A 21758-nucleotide genomic window follows, 5' to 3' on the forward strand; every position below is an offset into this window, starting at 1 on the left:
TTGTTCTTCATCTATTATTACAACTTAAGACAACAAAGGTGTAAAATAGATTCAAAAAGTTGTAAGACAAAAGTTATAAAGTTGTTGGTGAGAAGACTAGAACACATCACTTCCTAGACTTGACAACCACTTTTCCTTAAATCAAGGGACCTTGTTTTGTGGGATTAGTAGAGTGAAATCTCACCTTTTGAGTTTGAAAATTTGAAAAAAATTACAAGACTTTTACTTTCCCTCCAAAACCAATTGTCATCCAATACAAGTTGTGTGAATATTGAAATTTCAAATTTGTGACAAAAAATTGTGTGGGATCAAGACCAATTACATACTGCCACATCACCATTGCTACTGTCACATCACTAATAAGCTCAAATTTGGATATTTTCTAGATTCTAATTGTTGATTCTTGTTTTCCTTACTTGGTTCTAAAACTAATTAACAAACTAGTACATTCCTACTAGGTTGTCAATTAGTCCTTTGAATCCGTTTATTTGTGTCAACGATTACTTGGGTTCTTTTATCTTTTGAATATGTTGCTACTTCTTGGTTCTAGTCTGACGAGAATTCTTTAAGTCTTTAAAAAAGAATCTACTCTGGATAATATCTTACTCATAACTTAAGTATTCACGGGTTTACTAGCCAATCTACAACACTTATGGAACTAAAGTGTGAGGTGATCCAAAGAGTGTAAGTGAGGAGAGGATTTTTTTCACTAACTAATGCTCTTGACTCTATGATGGCCGCTCTTGAGGCCATTACCCGAACACTTGAAAGGTTGAATATGGATGTTGGAGTCGTGAGAGGGGATTTCACAATAATAAAGGGAGATGTGTCAGCTATTAGTGGAGGATTAGAACAAGTGGAGAGTCAAAGGAACTCTTGCCCTTCTACTTCTCTACATGTTTCTTCAAGTGGGCATGATATAACTTCCTCCGCAACCATCACTCCCAAAATATTACACCAAATGCTAAATCCACCCAAGCTATACTAAATGGCGTAAGCCAAACCACTCCTTTCTCTTTAAACTGTTACCCCACTAGACTAATACATTTCCAAACTCCTCAATTCCACAAGAGGGACTTGGAAGTCAAGTACCTCCGCTAAATTCGAACCCTCCCTTCTAAGCTCCATTAAACCAATGAGCACCACCTCCACAAAATCTAATTCCTCCAAATCAAGTTCAAAATATCCAAAACTGTCCAGCCCACTTTGAGAATATGGTAGAGAGGAATATAAAGGATATGGGGCCTTTGATGATACTTATATGAGGGAAGAGGAGATAATAAGGGGTCGTGGAGATCAAAGGAGATACTGAGGGTATAGATAAAGGGGAAACCAACACCAAGAGAGAGATGTAGGCATCAACACCATCAAGTTGAGCCTACCAATCTTTAAAGGTGAAAGTGACCTTGAGGCTTACTTAGCTTGGGAATCGGATTATGATAAAGTTTTCCAAGTTAATGATATCTCAGAAGAAAAGAAAAGTTGTTATGCCATATCTCATTTTGAGGGTTATGCTAACACTTGGTGGGAGTACGTTAAGCGGTTTGGTAATGAATTAGTTGATGGGAAGCCACCACCTTGGTTTTGGTTGAGGTACTTGATGAGACAACGGTACCTTCCCGAGAGTTATCGCCATGAGTTTCTTGCTAGATTGTACAACTTGCATCAAGGTAACAAAAGTTTGATGGCGTATTATGATGAGTTTCAGCAACCCATGTTAAGGCTTGATCATCGTGGGGAAAAAATTAGTCATGACATCATCCGGTTCAAGTGTGGGTTGAATAAAGAGATCTTCACTCATTTAAAACATCACAAGTTTGATACCATTGAAGGTATTTTCCAAGCGGCTCTTCAGATTGAAAGGGAACTTAAAGAGAGGTCTTCGTTCAAGGCAAGGAGGCAATCCACCTCGGGTTGGCCTAGAAGCAAGGAGATGGCTCAATCCTCTTTGGGTTGGCCCAAAAACAAGGACCAACCCGCCAATACAAGGCTGCCCGAGCCTAAAATAGTCCACAAAATTCCTTCAAAATAAGAAGTTCACAAGTATCCTAACCCAAAAGAATTCCAATGTTTCAAGTGCCAAGGTTGGGGACATAAAGCTAATGAATGTCCAAACCGATGCAATGTATCCTATGGGAGGGAGATTGTATTACCTTGGTGAGGAGGTGGGTCTTAAAAAGGAAGAAGATGAGGCCAAACCTCAATATGGAGAGGAACTCGAGAATGGATCACATGATGATGATGGTTAGGATGTTTATCCGCAAGAAGGGGAGTGTGTGGTTCAAAAATTTATAGTTAGGCACGTCATGATTAGTAAGGAAATAGATGACTCAAGTCAATGGAAAAATCTATTCCATATTAAATGTCTTGTAAAGGGGAGTGCGTGCACTTTGGTGATCGATAGTGGTAGTTGGACAAATGTTGTTAGTGTTGCTATGGTAAACTTCTTGAAGTTTCCAACTATACCACACACTAGTCCTTACAAGTTGTAATAGTTGAATGAATGTGGTGAATTAAAGGTCATAAGGAAATGTGTGATATGGTTTAAGGTGGGAAACTACTACGATAAAGTGGTTTGTGATGTGATACCGATGCAAGCGTGTCACTTGTTGTTAGGTAGACCTTTGTAATATGACAGGTCTACCAAACACGATGGGAGGTCCAGTAGATATACACTTGAGAAGGATGAACGAAAGGTTACACTTCATCTTTTTTTACCTTCCTAAGTAAATGAGTGGCATCAAAAGATGAGAGAATTAAAGGAAAAGGGAAAGAAATCTGAAAAAGAAGAATTGAAGAAAAAGGGAAAGAAATCTGAAAAGGAAGAAAAAAGAGGGGAACCCGTAGGTGGGGCAGTAGGGGTATCCGAGGCTGCTCAACATCAAAAGGGAAAGAAAACATGGTGATGTTAGTTAGAAAGAAGGTAATTTTGGTGAATCATGATGAGGACACGCCTATGTTACTTTTGGCTCATTGCTTTAACACTAACCCCACTAATTCTTCTATTTCTCCTTTGATTTCTTATGTAATGCAGGATTATGAAGATGTATTTTCCAAAGAACTTCCGGAAGGATTGCCCCCACTTTGGGGAATTGAGCACCAAATTAACTTTGTGCCAAGCTTATAATTACCAAACAAAACGGGTTATAGAATCAACCCTACGTATACTAAGGAATTGCAACGTCAAGCTGAGGAACTCCTCAACAAAGAGTATATCAAGAAGAGCATGAGTCCATGAGCGGTTTCGGTGATACTAGTGCCTAAGAAAGATGGTATGTGGCGTATGTGTGTGGACTTATGAGCCATCAACAAGATTACGATAAAATATCACCACCCTATCCCTAGGTTAGATAATATGCTTGATGAATTGAATGGTCCATGTTTATTTTCCAAGATTTATTTAAGAAGTGTCTATCCTCAAATAAGATTGTAACCCGGTGATGAATGGAAAACCGCCTTCAAGACCAAGTTTGGTTTCTATGAATGGATGGTTGTGCCATTCGGCCTAACAAACGCTCCAAGTATTTTTATGAGGCTAATAAATTATGCGATGAAGCCATTTATTAGAAAGTTTGTTGTTGTCTGCTTTGATGATGTCTTGGTTTATAGAAAGTCTTTAGATGAGCATGTGATGCATTTACAATGTGTGTTTGATGTCCTTAGAAAGGAAATATTGTATGCAAATCTGGAAAAATGCTCCTTTGGTGTTAATAAAGTTGTTTTCTAGGGTTTTGTTGTTAGTTCAAGAGGGGTCGAAGTGGATAAATCTAAGATAAATGCTATAAAAAATTGTCCAATCCCACAAACCGTTGGAGAAGTAAGAAGCTTCCATGGGTTGGCTAGTTTTTATAGAAGGTTTGTCAAAGGATTTAGCACCATAGTCGCCCCCTTGACCGAAGTCACTCAAAAAGATCAACCCTTCAAGTGGGGTGACGAGCAAGCTAAGGCTTTTGAAGCTTTGAAAGCTATGCTCATATCCGTGCCTTTATTACAATTGTCCAACTTTGATAAGACATTCGAAGTCGAGTGCGATGCGAGTAAAGTAGACATAGGGGCTATTTTGATGCAAGATTTAAAACCCATTGCTTACTTTAGCGAAAAGCTCAAAGGAACAACTCTAAAATACTCCACGTATGATTTAGATTTTTATTCCTTGATTAGAGCCTTGGTCACTTGGAAACACTATTTATGGCCTAAGAAGTCCGTGATCCAAATTGACCATGAATCCTTAAATCATCTTTTGGCACAAGACAAGCTTAACAAACGGCATGCCAAATGGATTGAGTTTCTTGAGACCTTCCCTTATGTTATCCAATACAAGAAGGGTAAGGACAATGTGGTAGCCGATGCTTTGTCTAGAAAACATGTTCTTATGTCCAATTTACCATCAAAATTAATAGGTTTTGAGAGCTTAAGAGGATTATATCCTGAGAACCCTCACTTTGCTCCTATCTTTAGGGAATATAAAGAATTGGGTAAGGAAAAGTGGGATTCGGCTAGGGGTTCAAATCCCTATGTCTAGTTTGATGGTTACTTATTTAAAGGTAGATGATTGTGTGTACCCTCTAGCTCTTGGAGAGAGTTGTTTATGAGGAAAGCACATAATAGGGGTCTAATAGGTCATTTTTGGGTCAAAAAGATCCTCGGAATATTGGAGGAGCAATTGTATTGGCCAAGAATACACAAAGATGTGGTTAGGATTTGAGGCCAATATGTAGAATGCAAAGAAGCCAAATCTCGGCTCCTACCTCACGGGTTGTACACCCCGCTGCCCATCCCTCTACGTCCTTGGCTTGATATATCTATGGATTTCATGTTGGGGATGCCAAGGACTAGACGAGGCTGGGATAGTATCTTTATTATAGTCGATCAGTTTTCTAAGATGGCGTACTTTATTCCTTGCTTTAAATATGATAACCCACCTAGCGTGGCCTCTTTTTTTGTTGATAATGTTGTTAAATTGCATGGTGTTCCGACAACCATTTTGAGTGATAGGGACTCTAAGTTCCTAAGTCACTTTTGGAAGTTTATGTGGGGTAGGCTTGTTACTAAGTTGTTGTTTTCTACGTCTTACCACCCACAAACCGATGGCCAAATGGAAATAGTAAATAGGACTTTGGGTGCTATGTTATGTTCCATGGTTAAGGGAAACATAAATTCTTGGGAGGATCACTTACCATTGATTGAGTTTACCTATAATTGTGTCATACACTTAAGTATGGGAATGACTCCCTTTGAGTGTGTATACGGCCTCAACCCCCTTACCCCTTTGGATTTAATGCCTTTACCAAGTGATATCATGATTATCTTAAATGGAAGCAAGTGGGCAGATTCTATGAAGAAGTTACATAAGAAGGTGCGGCTTCGACTTGAGAAGAAAAACCAAGAAATTACAAGGACGGCCAACAAAGGGAGAAAGAAACTCATTCTTAAACTGAGAGATTAGGTGTGGGTGCATCTTTGGAAGGATCAGTTTCTATCTCAAAGAAAGTCCAAATTGATGCGGAGGGGTGATGGTACATTCCAAGTACTTGAGAAAATCAATGACAACATTTATAAGATTGACCTTCTACCGGAACATCAAGTGCACAACACTTTCAACGTATGTGATCTTTCTCTCATGGATGCGTTTGAAGATGACCAAATGCCGAATTTGAGGTCAAATTCCTCTCAAGATGGAAAGGATGATACGGTTGTAGCAAGCTGTCCAACAAGTTCACGACCATTCACACGTAGCCAAGATCGGGAGTTACGAATACTCTAAGCCTTGTTCATACAAATGGTTGTGTGTGAGTTGGTAATTGATCCACCTAATAGCATAAATGTTTTTAAGTGTGAAGAGGAGCCTTGAACTATAATAAACTTACACTCCAAGGCCATCCCATGGCAAGGACAATCTGGTTATTTTCTACTTTATTTATGGTGTAATATAAATAGATGATATTAGGGTTATTTGACAGTTAGTTCTTTCATAATATTTTGAGACATAAACACTTGTAATATTGAGGAACTTTTCTCTCTTCCATTGGAGAAGCCCCTAATATGAAAACTCACAAGTAGAGTGATACTTGTGTTGTATCTTGGCTAGAAACAAGGATCTTGAGGTCATAGAGTTCCTCTTGGTCCAAGTAAGAACTTGATGTTAATATTCTTTAGTCTTAGGGTCCTCTCTTATTGTTAGGTTTATTAGGCTCTTGAATATTACATGTCAAGTTACTATTTTCTTGTAATCTTGTTAAGATTGTGTTTTGTAATCTTGAGGTCTAGTGAAGCCGTGTAGGGCTCTTTCAATTCACTAGCACCTTGTTGACTTGCTGGTTCTTGTTGAAAACTTCATTATCTTTTTCTAAAAACGTTATTCTTAAAGCCTAGTGAAGCCGTGTGTGGCCTATTTCGATTCACTAGCATTTGTTGTTCAACTTATTGTTCTTGTGTTAGTTTGTCCATCTTGTTGTTGATGCTATATTCTTGCATTATGGACTTGATAGTGTATCAGTTTGTCATCACAACAAAAGCTTCAGGGACAGGTCCCAAACTATGAATTCGTCAATCATCAAAATTAAGGACTTAACAGTTTATTTCTTGCATGAACTCATAATTTTTTTTTGTTAAAGTTCATAAATCAAAATATTTGTTGAACCTTATTCATTTATTATTTTAAGATAGATAAAGTAAGAGCAAATTTACATTGGAGTGGTAAAGTTTTGCATGATGGGGATTCAGTGCGATATAGTCGGTGTCCTATAGTGGTTCAATTATTTTCTTTATCTCTCAAATATGATCGTTTGAAAAGGTTATTTAGGAGTAAAATGGGTATCACTAATCTAGAAGATGATGTGGTTATTTTTGGTTGATATCCAAATTATTTTATGTCCAACGTACAATCAATATTAGGTGAAACTTCAATTTGAAATGATGATTCTTTATCTCATTTTCTTTGCACCGTAGAAATTTTTGGTAATCGCCTAGGTATGCGTGTATGAAAATATTTCCCTATTATTGAAGTGGAATTTTTTTGATAAAATAGACTTTGAACAAGAACAAATACCCAAATAATATAGATGAATAGAGTGAATTGGGTAATGTGAATAAATGAATGAAATAAATCGGTGGTATATAAAAGGAAATTAATAAGGTAAGAGGCACATTTTACCTTGTAAGGTAAGAGACACATGTTACCTTATAAGGTAAGGGATACATTTTACCTTGTAATGTACTACATTTGAAATAAATGTGTCACTAAATACTCCCTTCGATCCATCCATAAATACTTGTTCACTTTTCATTCGACATATGCCTTAAAAAACCATAATATATGGTTGATTAGCCCACGATCGCGCCGAGTCAAGCTAGTCAACCAACTGTGATCACGATAGACAAACCGCAATCGCGGTGAATGCAATCGTGACCAATATTCTGTAATCGCATGAGGGCGTAAAATGGACCAATAACAAAAATTTCATTTTGAACACTCGACTCCAAATCTCATTTAAAGCTCAAAACCCTTTCATTCTAGGCATCCATATTTCTACAACCCTACCTCCCATTCTTAGTTTAGTATTTTTGTAATTTCTTGGAGATTGGAGCTAAATTTGTACTAATCTTGAGCTAAGAAGATATTAGAGTGACTTTTAAGTGTAGATTTGGCATCACCCATTGAAGATTCATTGAATTCTAAAGCGTGCTTTGCCCTATCTTTATTTTCTTATGAATAACTTTGACGAAAATATTGGTTTATTTGTGTTTATTATTATTATGATTTGCTAGATATACCTCTTGGGATTATGTTTGAATAAGAAGCAATTTTGAATGGGTTGTGATCTATTTGTGTGGAATTTAGTTTATTGATAATGAATTCTTTTGTTGCTTGATTGCATAGGTTGGGATTTTTGGGTGAACACCCGAAATGCCTAAATGGGTTTGGTGGATGAAAGTTCCAAACTCTAGAAATCTCAAGGCCATCTTCTAAAAAAGGGTTTTGGGTGAACTTTAGGAACCCACATCATCCTTGAAAGAGGGATGTGAAAACTAAAGCAATGATAGACAATTATGTGTGTAGTTTGCTAAATTTTCACTATCTTAGAAATAAGGGTGATTGTGAAGTTAACTATACCATGAGTATCATCCTAGAAATAGGGATACCCAATTGAGGTATTGGGTGGCTTTAATTAAGACACTTTTTAGGTACTCGAAAGTGTCAATGAGTGATATCTTTTAGGTTTTGTTGAAAAACTAGCCTCGAAAACCTTAAACCTATCCTACCATATCACCAAAAATTAGAATTTGCATCAAATTATCATGTTCCCATGCATAGCTTGGCCCTAGGAAAGCATAATCCTAAGATCCATTTTAATTGATCATACTCTAATTATTCTTAGTCTCGAATTAGTCCCTTAGAATCCCAAGAATTACTCTCACATTAGCAAACGTTGAAAACCCCCCAAACTATCTTGTACCATAGGTTTGAATCTAGCAAGTAAATACTATTTTGAACTTACTCAATCGCTACTCACATTGTTCTTCGTGGAATCGAACCTGACTCCAAAGTAGGGTAAATATATTGATGATGACTGCCTTGCACTTCAATTAACATGTAAGTTGAGTGTTATCACCTTATAAGGTAGGATCCGATGTTTGCCTTATAACAACTTTAAAATTGGCAGTGCTATATAAAGATTATGAGTGCAAATTTCTTTCGATTGCATCAATTTTAAAAAAAAGATTTGGTAAAGTTCATAGCTCAAAGTATTTGTTGAACCTTATTTATTTCTTACTTTAAGATGGATAAATTTACATTGGGATGGTGAAGTTTTTCATGATGGGGATTCAGTGAGATATATTTGGTGTTCTATAGTGGTTCAATCATTTTCTTTATCTCTCAAATATGATCGTTTGAAAATCTTGTTTCAGAGTAAAATGAGTATTAATAATCCGAAAGATGATATGGTTATTTCTGATCGATATGAAAATTATTTTACATCCAATGAACAACCAATATTTGGTGAAACTCCTATTTGGAATGATGATTCTTTATCTTTATTTCTTCGTACCATTGAAATTTTTTGTAATCGCCTTAATCTACAGATGCTTGACATGTATGCAACTGTTGAACATTTTCCTATTGTTAAAGAATCCACGGATAGTAAGTTTGATCTTTGAGTAAGTCAAAATTCTTCGAATTTGAATATTGATTCCTCAAGAATGGCAATGAAAAAATAATTTGATGATGGGTCTGAAACACATTATCAAAACTCACCCAGACTTGTGAATAATTTCGATATGGGAGGACCTAGCAACACGTCTATGAATTTAAATTATTTTAAATTCAAGTGGTCCATAATATTTTTCTTTAGTGGATCCAATTGATAGATAATAAACAACCCATTTTATTTAATTAAGTAGTTTTTTTCCTTATAGTTAATAAGATGAATTATACATTTTGTAGATTTAATAATTGTGGAGGTACGTTCACTCAACTCACAAAAATTTTGAACAACAATGATGACTACAAGTGGAGTTAGATAGAGATGGACCTTTACAATATGAATCGTCAGATGATGATAATAATGATGGAAATGTTAATGGAGAATCTTACCGGCTGGTGTCTATACCGATAATTAATCTTTCATAATTGACTTATAATCAACCAGTAAAAGGAAATTTATTCCCTCCTTATCAGCGGTAAGTACCATCTTACAAACACTCCTTCCCTACGGAAATTTATTCCCCATTTTTTTAGCCAAAAGATAAGGTAAGTGGCTCTATTTATCTTATAAGGTAAAATCACAATTTTACCTTGTACTTTTTCAATAAAGGATTAGGTAAGTGATTCTATTTACCTTGTAAGTTAAAACTGACCTTACACTTTACCATGTAACTGACGTTGTTAACTTTTAATTGACCTTATCTATTTTAGAATTTTTCCATTTCCATGTGCCCCTTTGAAATTTTAAATGGAAAAACTTGTCTTTTAAGCTCCGAACTCGCAATCCCTTTATTTAATTATCATTTAAACAATTTTTATATTATAACTCCCATTAACTAGCATGAGAAAGAAACAACAACATACCAAGTTTAATCCGATATGTGAGGTCAAGGAAGGTTATGATGTACGCAACTCTTATCCCTATCTTTGTGGTGATAGAGAGCTTATTTTTGATAGGTCTTCAGCTCAAAAGATAAGTTTCTAAAACAGAATTGCAAGAATGATATCACAATAAATAGCAAGATACAAAGTAATAACTAGTAATTCACAATAAATAACTAGTACTTGCTATTCTATAAGCCTTGACCTCTAAACCGTTTTATCCAGGGTGATGTCTCGAGTAAGCTAAAGTTGTGTCATATCCTATCTAATTACTTTCCCCTAGTTTTTTTTGACTTACATTTTCCTTTCCTAACTCATGTTATATTTAACTTCTCACGCTTCCTTACCGACACATCTACTCACCTCTTCTTCACATTCTCAAACTATCTCAAGCTCGTTTCTCTCATCTTTTCTGCCATGTATATTACTCTCGCCTTGCCCCGTATTACTTCATTCTTAATCCTATTGTTCCTAGTATTCCAACACATCTGTATAAGTATCTTTATTGCCAATGTATTCATCATCTAAATTTTAGGATTTCTTGATTGTCCGATACTTTTCCCTATACTGTAATACTATTCTAACCACTATTTAGTATAACTTACTTTTAAACTTTGGTGACACATTCCTATCGCACCGCACCCTAAAAAAAAATCCTCTAGTTCATCCAACGCTCTTCAAATATGTGTGCAAGATCATCATCAATATTTAACATTAGCAGAATACATAGCAAATCTTGCAATTGATAAAAAAAACTGCTCCCTCTATTTAAAAAAAAATGGCTTACTTTTATTTTTAATCCGTTTAAAAAAGAATAACCCTTTTTTTAGAAACTTTTTAATTTTAACTTTCCACGTGGCATGTTTAAGACCATAAGATTGAAGGGAATTTTGGTACATTTGACATATCTTTAATTTAACATCATAAGATTCAAAAGTCTTGTTTATTTTCTTAAACTCCGTGTCAAGTCAAACTAGGTTATTCTTTTTGAAATGAAGAAAGTACATATTTAAAAGCTTTAATAGTTTGGAGCCAGAGGGGAGGAGTCTAGTAAACAACGACAAGTTAAAATGCATATACATCAGAGTTTCCCCAAGCAAGGGTTAAGGGGAAAGAGAGGCTACATCATAGTTTGCTTTACAAAACTAACTACAAAAGTCATAGGGCTAAAAAAAGTGAAGATGCTAAATGTCTTAGTAGGAAAAAGGGATCAATAGCAGAGGCGGAGCTAGGATTTCTACTTAGGCGGTTCAAAATCTGAAGAAAAAATCATTGAAGGGGGTTCAACATCTATAATATATATATAAAAATTATTTTAACCATATATAAATAATATAATTTTTCGTCGAAGCGGGTTCATCTGAACCTCCTTTAATAAGATAGCTCCCCCTCTGATCAATAGGGATCCAAAATTAGAAGAAAATAAGGATAAGGATATTAGTACATAGAGTATTATTACAGATCCCCAAGACAGAAACCCTTAGTAAAGAGCAGAGAAGCATCAGCAAACCCATCCACCGGAGAACGCATCTGAGCAAAGAAAATGAATGCTTAGCATAATAGAAGAAGAAAATGATAACTAAGAAAGGAGAGAAATTACTTCTGAAAGTTGATTCAGCAGAACAAGAATGCAAGTAAAGCATGATGTTGATGACCTAAATGAACAAGAATTAGAGAGGAAGGTTGGACGCGACGACAAGATTTTTTTCACAAATGAGGAGAGTTAGTGGTAGTTTAGTCTGAGAGATAAGGAGATATAATCCCGAGATAAATTTTTAATAATCCTTAATTCCTTGTTTGGTTACAAAAATGTAGAATAATTTATCCCGGAATTAATAATTAATACTGAGATAAGTTATCCCACCTTTGCATGGTATAATAATATAGGGATAAAATGAATAAAATAATAAAAATAGCCTCCTTAAGTCCTTTTATGGACATCACTTTTTCACACACATGTATATTTCCATTATTTTTAATATTATTTTTTTCACTACTCGTTAAATTTTGATAATATATTTTTCTATTAAAAAATTATACTATAAATATAATTTTTATTATGAATATTATACATTGAATTTGCCTAATTTTTATGTTTACTTATAATTTGATTTCTCATCTAAAAATGTTGACTCCAATATTTAATTACATGTTTTTGATTAAATAGCCTTTTTGTTAGTTAAAATTTAAATTTTTTATATCAATTAAAATAAAGATGACTTTAATATTTTATAATGTAAGAGTAATATCTTCTTAATGAATTGACAAACATAATAAAATCTCTTGTTTTAAAAAAATTTAAGATGAAAGTTTTATTTTTGAAAACACACAATACATTCATGAGGATGCAGACACAAAAATATTTAAGTTAAATATGATGAAAATTTTATTTTTTAGAATGAATAAATAAAACTTACAAATAAAATATAAGAAAAAAATAAAACAAGGTGGAGGATATTTTTATAAACAAACAATTTCTTCTTAAAAATTATACAATGCATATTATTTTGAATATGACAAATCAAATACTCAATAAAAAATAATCCCAACATAATTTATCCTAACATAAATAAACCCAACATAAGTTGTCTTCAAACCAAACGACCCGTTAGAGTGAGGAAGATTGGGTAAGATTAGGAAACCCTCCTTTTTTTTTAGGATAAATTACACAAAACCAAAAACCTAAGAGACTTTATTACCTAAAATCCCGTACCTTTTAAAAAATTACTTAAAATCTCGAATATTGTATTTTACTCTTGATACATATGAATAAAAATCCCACCCTACTGTTACTCCACAATTAATGCATGCAATCTATTTATCTTTGAAGATTTTTTTCCAAATATTTCATCCCCTAAAATTTCTCCCAAATTATCATCAATTATACAACTTTAACATCTGTTTATTTATAAATATTTGATACATTTAACATATACTTGACATATGTAAATTATTTATGATGGTGTGATATTGAATTTTTAATGATTATTGAGTAATTTTTTGAAATGTATCATTGTGATACATCTGGAACCAGATGTATCATTATGATAAATCTAAAATCAGATTTATCATTTCCATGATTTGTGCCTAATTTTACTCCCCGTAATAATTGAATCCGTTACTTCCTAAAATTAAAATCTTTTCTATTTTAAATGTATCACTAATTATATATATCACGTTATAACATATGTATCACAAATTTAAAATTTTGGGATATGATGTAATTTAATAAATTGTTGGGATAAAGTATTAAAACACTTAAATATTCAGGGATTTATGTAAGTTACCCTTTTTATATATGTAATAAAACACGATTAGCCTTAGGTAGTTCCCAGTCTTAGTTATTTTTGTCTTGTTCGGTTAATAAATGAACCTCGATCAACAGTGATGCATTTTAAATTCTAAAATTTTTAATAGAAGCCCAAAATATATTTCCTAAAATATTCCCATAAGGAAAAATATATTATAATGATTTTTTGTGCAAACTTTATCTCCGTGTCGGCGCAACTTGACAATTGCAGTGTTTAATTAAAGTGACGCAATGCGTCGCTGGACTGGCAACAATGGGAATGTCGATGCGACGCGTCGACTCACTGAAATTTACTTTCAAAATTTTGGTTAGGTGTTGAACGTCCTATCCTCTGCCTATAGATATATACATATATATATATATACACACACACACACACACATTAAGATTAATTATACATGTCTCGCACATGCAATATTTGATTATTTAAAATTAAATAATTTATCTATTGTAGAGATCTTTAATAAAGTTTAAAAGTTTAAATCACTTTTCAAAGATTCATCACACTTTAATATAATAGGAAAAATTCATCATTTATATCCTAAACTATATTCAAAAAGTCGAAGACACAGTCAAACTATTATAACGACCTCTTACACCCCTATACAACTTAAAAGTAAATTTATTTCCACCTCAGAAGCTGATGTGGAAACAAAATAAAAAAAATAACGTGTGTAGGAATAAAATTTAAGGGAAAAAAGATTAGAAAACAATCCATCCTTCATGGACATCCCTAAGCCACTTTATTTCTTCTTATTGGCATTTTCACCTTCTCTTGTCTTTTTGCTATTCAAAATCACTTTATTTCTTTTACTAATTAATCGATTATATATTTACCATTCTCCGTCTTGAGCTTGAATAGAATTTCTAATGGTGATAATATTTATTGATGGGTGATAAAATTGTTGGTGATATATCATTTATTTTTGATAATTGACAATAGAAATAGTGCAATTTTGATGGTGGATGATAAAATTGTGGTTGAGATTATGCTTAAACTCGATGGTGGCAGCGAAGGTAGATCTAGTAAAGGATGATTTTAATCATGAGATGAGTTTCTTAATAGTGAAATTAAATACTAATTGAAGAATTTGCAGTGTAAGAAAATTTTAGATCAAAGTTTTGAACCAAAGAAAGAGAAAAGATGAGTAAATGGGTCTATTTTTTGGTAAACTCCGATGGTAAATTTTATTGAGTATATGGTGATTCTTTGTAATTTTGTTATGCTGAAAATGTTTATGGGATGATTCCGATAGTTAATTTAGTTGTGGGTAGTAATTTTATGGTGGTGAAGATATGAATTGCTGGAGATATGAATTTAATGATGACGGTGGCGGCGATGACAGTGGTTTGATGAAGGTTTGGTGGTGTTGTAGTGAAGAAGATGTAATTAGGTGACATGAATTTTGTTTTAATAAAATCTGACAAAAAATCTGATGTGGCAGTAATGAGGCAGTGACATGGTGTGAGTGTGAATCATTTCCCATTATGTGACTAGTTGTAGCTGTGCAAGGGTGGACATAAATTCACTCTTATATAGTTGAGGAGTGTAAGAGGTCATCATAATAGTTTGAGTGTGTCTTCAACTCTTCGAATATAGTTTAGGGTGTGAACGATGATTTTTTTCTAATATAATAATGTAAACATAAATATATATTTTAGTGTAAGCACATATATATTTTACCATCAGAAGTTATAAGCGGTAGATGAATCATCACTTTTGTATTTGTCATTCATTACCTCTTTCTCCTTCCGCCAGAGGCTAAAAGAGACGCATCAATTCGAACCATATTTGTGGTACGATTATTTTTTCTTATATATTTAAAATCTTTCCTTCTTTTTCAAGTAAAGGTACGAGTATTTTTTTATATTTAATCTTTCCGTGTTTTTAAAGTCAAATCTTTATAAAATCATGGATTACATTCTTATTACGTACTTTAAATTTTTAAAAATTTGGCACTTCTAAATTTTTTCTTATTCTAACGTTTTTATGTTTATTTCTAGATTTTTCAAATCTTCTTAAAATCAAATTTAGTTGATTTAGAATTCTTAAACTAATGAAAAAAATATTAGTTGTCATTAATTCTAATGACTTCTAATAAGGAAAAGTTTTACCATAAGATATTTAATTAATTTTTTAAATCTTCTTAAGATCAAATTTAGTTGATTTAGAATTCTGATGAAAAAAGTATTAGTTGTCATTAATTCTAATGAGTTCTAATAAGAAAAGGTTTACCATAAATATATTTTATTAATTTTCAACTATTAAATATTAGGAAAAAATAGTGAAAAGATAATATTGTCTAAATCAAAGATTTTTAATGAAAGAGAAAAAGTTCAAACGACATTTTTAAGGCCCTTCACACTTTTAATATATATATATATATATATATATATATATATATATATATATATATATTTCGTTTGGTTAAAACTAAATGACATGTGGTAACCGTACAAGGAGGAGGTACAATTTAAGAGTAAAACTTATTTGCATTGGTTATTGATATCAAATCAATATATATATATATATATATATATATATATATTATGTGTTTGAATATAAATTATTTTATTTAATCATAATTAATTAGCATGTATTTTTACTCTATTAAATCACAAAACCATAGTAAAGTTGTACAGGAGATCTAGTATTTTTACTATTTCTTTATATGATTTTAACAATTTTTACTTTGTGAACTACTTTTTAAAATTGAATTCAACTTAAAATTCATTTACTTAACATAAGTAATGTGTTACTTTTTAGCAAAAAAGAAAAGAGAAAAAAGTTAATGATAGTGATACCAAGACGATGAGGCCTTGTTCTCCTCCAACGTTTGGGGAACCAATGTGCGATTCAGATTAGAGGAAGCTTCAACCTCTATTATTGAAAGTTGGTATATAAGAGTGTCAAATAAACTGGTGAGTTAAAAAAAATGGGCTAAAATTTATTGAGATTAGGAGGATCAAAATGATCTGAACTATTAAGTATGCGGGTCATGACACAGAATGGATTGAACTAAAATTAGAAGGATTAAATGAACTAAACTAACAAATGAGTGGATCGGTGATCCTTACACCTTTATATGAACTAAAATGAGCTAAACATCAAATTGGGTTATGATTATCAATTTGAATCGCTTAATTCGAATAATAATCAAGATTTAATCATCTCTATGTAATATATGCTACGACTCAATAGTAGTTTTAACTTTTTAGAAATTCTACATAAAGTACCTCACAAGATTTAATAACCCTCACGATTATTGTTTATCTTTATAAATTTTAATTATTTAGCCCTTTTTAATAATTGCTTTGTGATATTTATGATCCGCAAGATTGGGTGACATGACTATGATCCGCAAGATTGGGTGACATGACTACTCAGGTAAATGATTGAGAATTATGGACGTGTTTCATTTTTGGAAGGTTTGAAAGTTGATATAGTTAATTTTAGTCAATATTCATGGAAGTTAAGATCGTATAGAAATTCCATCAGTGCCAGTAGTTTTGAAACTTGATTTTGGGTTAGTAGGCCTATTGGTTATAGTCCTTAGACATTCAAATGAGTTTTGAAAGTTGAAAACTTAAGAGAGTTGACCAAAGTCATCATTCAAGGTTGAAGAGGTCGCTTTTAATTTTCAATGATTCCACTAAGTCGAAGGGTATTTTTTGGTCTATTGAACGTTTGGTTCAATTCTTGAAGCTTTTGGATGAGTTGAAGTCATTATTTGAAAATTTAGAGATATCTTAATTGAGTTGACTTCTGTCAACATTCAGTGAAGAAGACCTTAGTGTGTTGATGAATCTATGGAACTTGAAATATTGTTTCTAAACAGTAACATACTTGGTTTCTATCCTATAGGTTCAAATGAGTTTCGGGTGAATTTTAAATATTTTAGGTACTTTAGTTTTGTTTAATCAAATTGTTTCGATTAAAAGCTTTAAGAAGTTATATTTTTATGATTTAATGATCGATTTTATCTTTGTTTTTCATGAAATTTTATACTTGAGTTTCTTAAGCTATGAGTAACGTAATTTTGAAATAAAATTTCTACTTTGTCTTAATGGGCTCGGAGTTGACTTTTGGGTTGATTTATTGGATCCAAAATTTAAGTATAGCAATATGAGTATGTAAGATTTCATTTTCTTATGTAGAATACTTATTTGATAATATTGAGATCATTCAGAGAATCTATAGAAGGGTAATTTATCAGTTTGACTTTTCAGACTTCCTTTAAGACAAGTTAAGACTTTCTTTAATTCTTTTTCAGACTGTCTATGTGATAGTTGTTACATTTTATTGATGAAAGTGAACGGAAAATAGAGGAAATAAAAATGGACTAAAAGTAAAAGTGATCTTTTACTTTATGATAGAAGCATTTTTCTCACATTGGTGGAAGAAGGAGATTTTCAAGTGCTTAAATGTAAAAGCACTTCTTCATGTTGTTAAGGGATTGATAAGAAGACATGTCTCGCGCAGTCGTTGACATTGCTTGCTTGACTCAATTTTGACTTCAGCTTTGGATTTGAATTTAGGTTTGTTAAATAATCGAGGACTATCTTTTTGGACAAAATTCATTTAAACATAATTATTTAGCAATTATTAAATCCTAAAATTCTAACCTAAAAAGATTTCCTTATGTGCCAATCGCACAAGGCGATGTGCAATAAAACACATGATGTCGCGCCTCATTTTTTCTCGCAAAAAGAGGGGTTCAATGTGACAACTTTTTTACAATTTTTTAAAAGAGAAGAGTCACTACCTAACTAATTAAGGTGCATTAGGACACCATTCTATACTAATTATAAATATATATTATTATTCTACATTACCAGATATTTAGGTAAGGGTTCAAGTTTTCTAGTAACAAAAATGTTAAACACCCCTCAAGGTCCAAAATATGGGTTTCGAACGAATTCATATATTATGTGGGGAGTCTTATGTGATAAGCAACGATCAATTGATCTTAATCTTTTACATAACTAAGCGTTTAAACATGAAGCTTAAATAAACTATACGTATGATTAAATTATTGGATATTTAATAATTAATTATAGAAACATGTAAACAAATAAAAATATGAATCAGATAAGCAAAAAATAAAAGAGACACAATGATATAGCCAAAATATTTATGATTTTTTGAAACAAAATAAAAGAAACATGCAAAAATAAAATAAAAGAGAATTGGTTGAAGATAAGATAGGTTTAAAGATTTGGACCAAGGTTAATTTATCCTATTCGAATCAACGCCTGTCTTATTAATGGATGACAATGTCATATGTTATAATGTCCTATTTTGCTCAAGTCAAATTCGATCATTTTCGTTTATCTACCCATCCCACCTAATTTGATTATTAAGCCTAGAACTGCACTAAAGAAAATGATAAAACTAGCGTTTTCTAAACGTGCCTACCTTTTTCAACTTAATGTCCAAGAGGCATTGGACTTGCTATTTTGTACTTGAGTCTAGACAAAGGAAATCTTAGGTTGCTTAATCAAATTCTTAATTTGCATCAAACAAAAGAAACAAGACTTGACCCAGTAGAACATAGTTATTTCAGGCAAGCCTCTTAATTAATTAAAGTTGCTTAGGTGATGAGCATGCTAAACAATTAAAAAAGTCTTACAACCATGATATCTAAAATTGATGAAAGATTGGCACATTAAATTTATTAACCTAATAGACATGATTTCTAGGTGAGGGTCATCAATTAACATGCTAAGTGATTTTAAATACATGACTGGAAATCAACATGACATGCTGGAATGTTAAACTATGGCCATGGGCTCTAGACATAACGTTACAATAAAATGCTGAAAAGTTATTTAAGAGTTCTATAATATGCTGAAAATTCCATATTGATGATCCTATAGACATGTTCTCTAGATGGGAAAATATTAAATAGCATGCTGAAAATTACTTAAGAAATCTTATGGACATGGTACATATAAAATAATACATTTTAAGTTGTGTAGAGATGATAAGATGTATGACTAATTATATAAATTAATTTATTTTAAAAAATCCAAAGACGTTATGTAATACCCCAGATTTTGGGTCCGTAAAAAAATTCTAAAATTTTATCCTTACTGCCTAGACTACGACTCTCCATACGAGTCATAGAGAGACTTGATAGGTTTTAAGGAGCCAATCGTAGCCTGGCTAGTAGGTAGGCCTGGATTTTCTGCTATGACTATGACTAGGACCTCACGGATCATAAGGTCCCACGACGAGTTATTAAGTGGTAGTCGCAAGGTGATCAGTGTTTGCCTCAAAAGTTTTTGTCTTGATGACAGGTAGTACATTCGAGTTGTAGGGACTGGTTATGAGTCATAAGGTACGACTCGTAGCAAGACCAATGAGGGTGCCAAGGGTACTTTTTTGACTACGACTCGAGGAGGAGAGTCGTGAGGAGTCGTTAGAAGACCCATAGTGACTGGGCAATATTTTTCTAGTCTTTTTATTAAGGGAATTCTAGTCAATTCCGATTTTCTCTTACTTAGACCCCACAACCTTAAAGCACTTTAAGGGGTTATTTCTCATTCATAACACAATAAAAAGCACTCTCAAACTCTAAATTCTCTCAAGTAAGATAGTTAGGGTTTCCAAGAAGTTCATCAATTTAAGATCTCAAGGATTGATTTCTCTTCATAAACTTTGGTATTTCAGGCATGTTACTCTTCCTCAATTTTTAATTTGCGAAAGTCATGTGTTTTACGTGGTTTAAATTGTATGAATTTGAATGTGGTTTTTGTCAAGGTTAAGGGTTTTGACATGGTTGGTTCCTAAATTATTTTCCCATGGTTTATTATGCACTGTTCATGCTTTATTAATTGTTTTAAACTTGTAGGGTGCATAGGTACGGCGAATAAACAAAGGGGTCATGGTTTTCCCCAAATTGGTGTTTTGAAATTAGAATTGGTTTAGAATAATGGTGTTTCTTCAACTTACTTGAATAATTGACTTTGAATTAGGAAATCATCAATTGGTTGGACTTACTTACCTATGATATTGCATTTCATTAATAATTAAACAATGAACATGGACTTTGAAAGTCTTGTTGGCTATGATTTGATTTAATAAACAAAGGGGGTTGAGGCATTCCCTTAAGATACTGTGATGGTTATGGTATAGAGATAAACTTGCAAGTGTAAGGGTATAACGATACCCATGGTGTGCCTTAATGGTTAGTTCATTAGTTAATAAATGGGTTATGTGAAACTTGCTTTAAATTGGGCTTAATAGGGGTTATAAAGAGAAGCTGTGAAGGTGTGGGTCTTGGATGACTTGTACTGGAAACTCATGTTTGCCTACATAAGGTTGGGTGACCTGTGTGCATAGTTTACACTTTTGATATATTTATATCTTGGATTGATGTAGGGTTAGGGAATTCCCTAGTCTTCCATGATACCTCCGCTTCATGCAGCTAACACGCACTAGGGCCTTTTCAGAAGGGGGAGCTGAAACCATATATATAGCCCGTGGGTGCCTGTTATGACGATTGAGCTATATAGTCCAAGCTAAAGTTTTACTTCATGCTAAGCCTTATTTCCTTTTCCTGGCATGACATGTGTATATGTATATATGATTATGTGCATTGGCTTGAATGGTTTTGAAAATATAGTTCATGGTATTATTTTATCCCCTACCCCTGAGTTACATGCTAGTGCTCAATCCACTAATCGTCTCCGAATGCTGTATCCCCACACGATATAGGCACCAGAGGTACTTCTACTTTTTTTTTTATATAGTTTTAGGTGGAATGGCTTGGTTCATCGATCATTGATGGTGAAGTCGTGAGCTTCCATTCTCTGAAAGACTTAGTTATTTCATTAGTTTCTTTTATATGGAGAGAAATCTCAACACAAAACCCAAATTGATCACCTTAGTAAAACCCTAGCCTTCCTTCACCCAAAAGTCTTAGAGAGGATTAGAGAGTGTTTTCTAAGTGTTAACGAATAGAATAATAGGGCAAATAACCTCCCACGTGTGATATAATTCGTGGGCTCATAATGGGTTAATAGGGTAAATGTCTAGATTACCCCCAACTTAGCTGTATAAAATCCCCGTAGATGGGTACGACTTAACCATATCGGTCGTACCCTCTAATATAAGTGGAACCCGCCACTCGTACCATATACCCTCCTTAGACCCCGATACTGGTTAACATATGAACATGCAATACAAATTGTATCCAAGTGTATGACTAGTATCCACAACCAATACCCATAACAGAACCAAGAGGAGTTGACTCTGTCTATCATACAAGTGGAACAATATGAATCGTACCCTATCTCACGACCTATGGTGAGCCACTTATACTTAGATCTAGGTTACTTTACTAATTCTCAGAT

At 33.1% G+C, this 21758-nt stretch overlaps 1 long non-coding RNA gene across 1 annotated transcript; it reads right to left on the reverse strand.

Annotated features, from left to right (window-relative positions):
- Positions 1–11050: 11050 nt before the first annotated feature.
- On the reverse strand, positions 11051–11819 carry LOC124900064. Its single transcript, XR_007057667.1, has 2 exons — positions 11688–11819; positions 11051–11617 (listed from the first exon to the last, which is right to left on the reverse strand). It is a non-coding gene; the product is annotated as an uncharacterized LOC124900064 (long non-coding RNA).
- Between the last annotated feature and the right edge of the window lie 9939 nt (positions 11820–21758).

Source organism: Capsicum annuum, chromosome 7 (assembly GCF_002878395.1).
Source record: "Capsicum annuum cultivar UCD-10X-F1 chromosome 7, UCD10Xv1.1, whole genome shotgun sequence".
In the NCBI taxonomy this organism is placed as follows: Eukaryota; Viridiplantae; Streptophyta; class Magnoliopsida; order Solanales; family Solanaceae; genus Capsicum; species Capsicum annuum.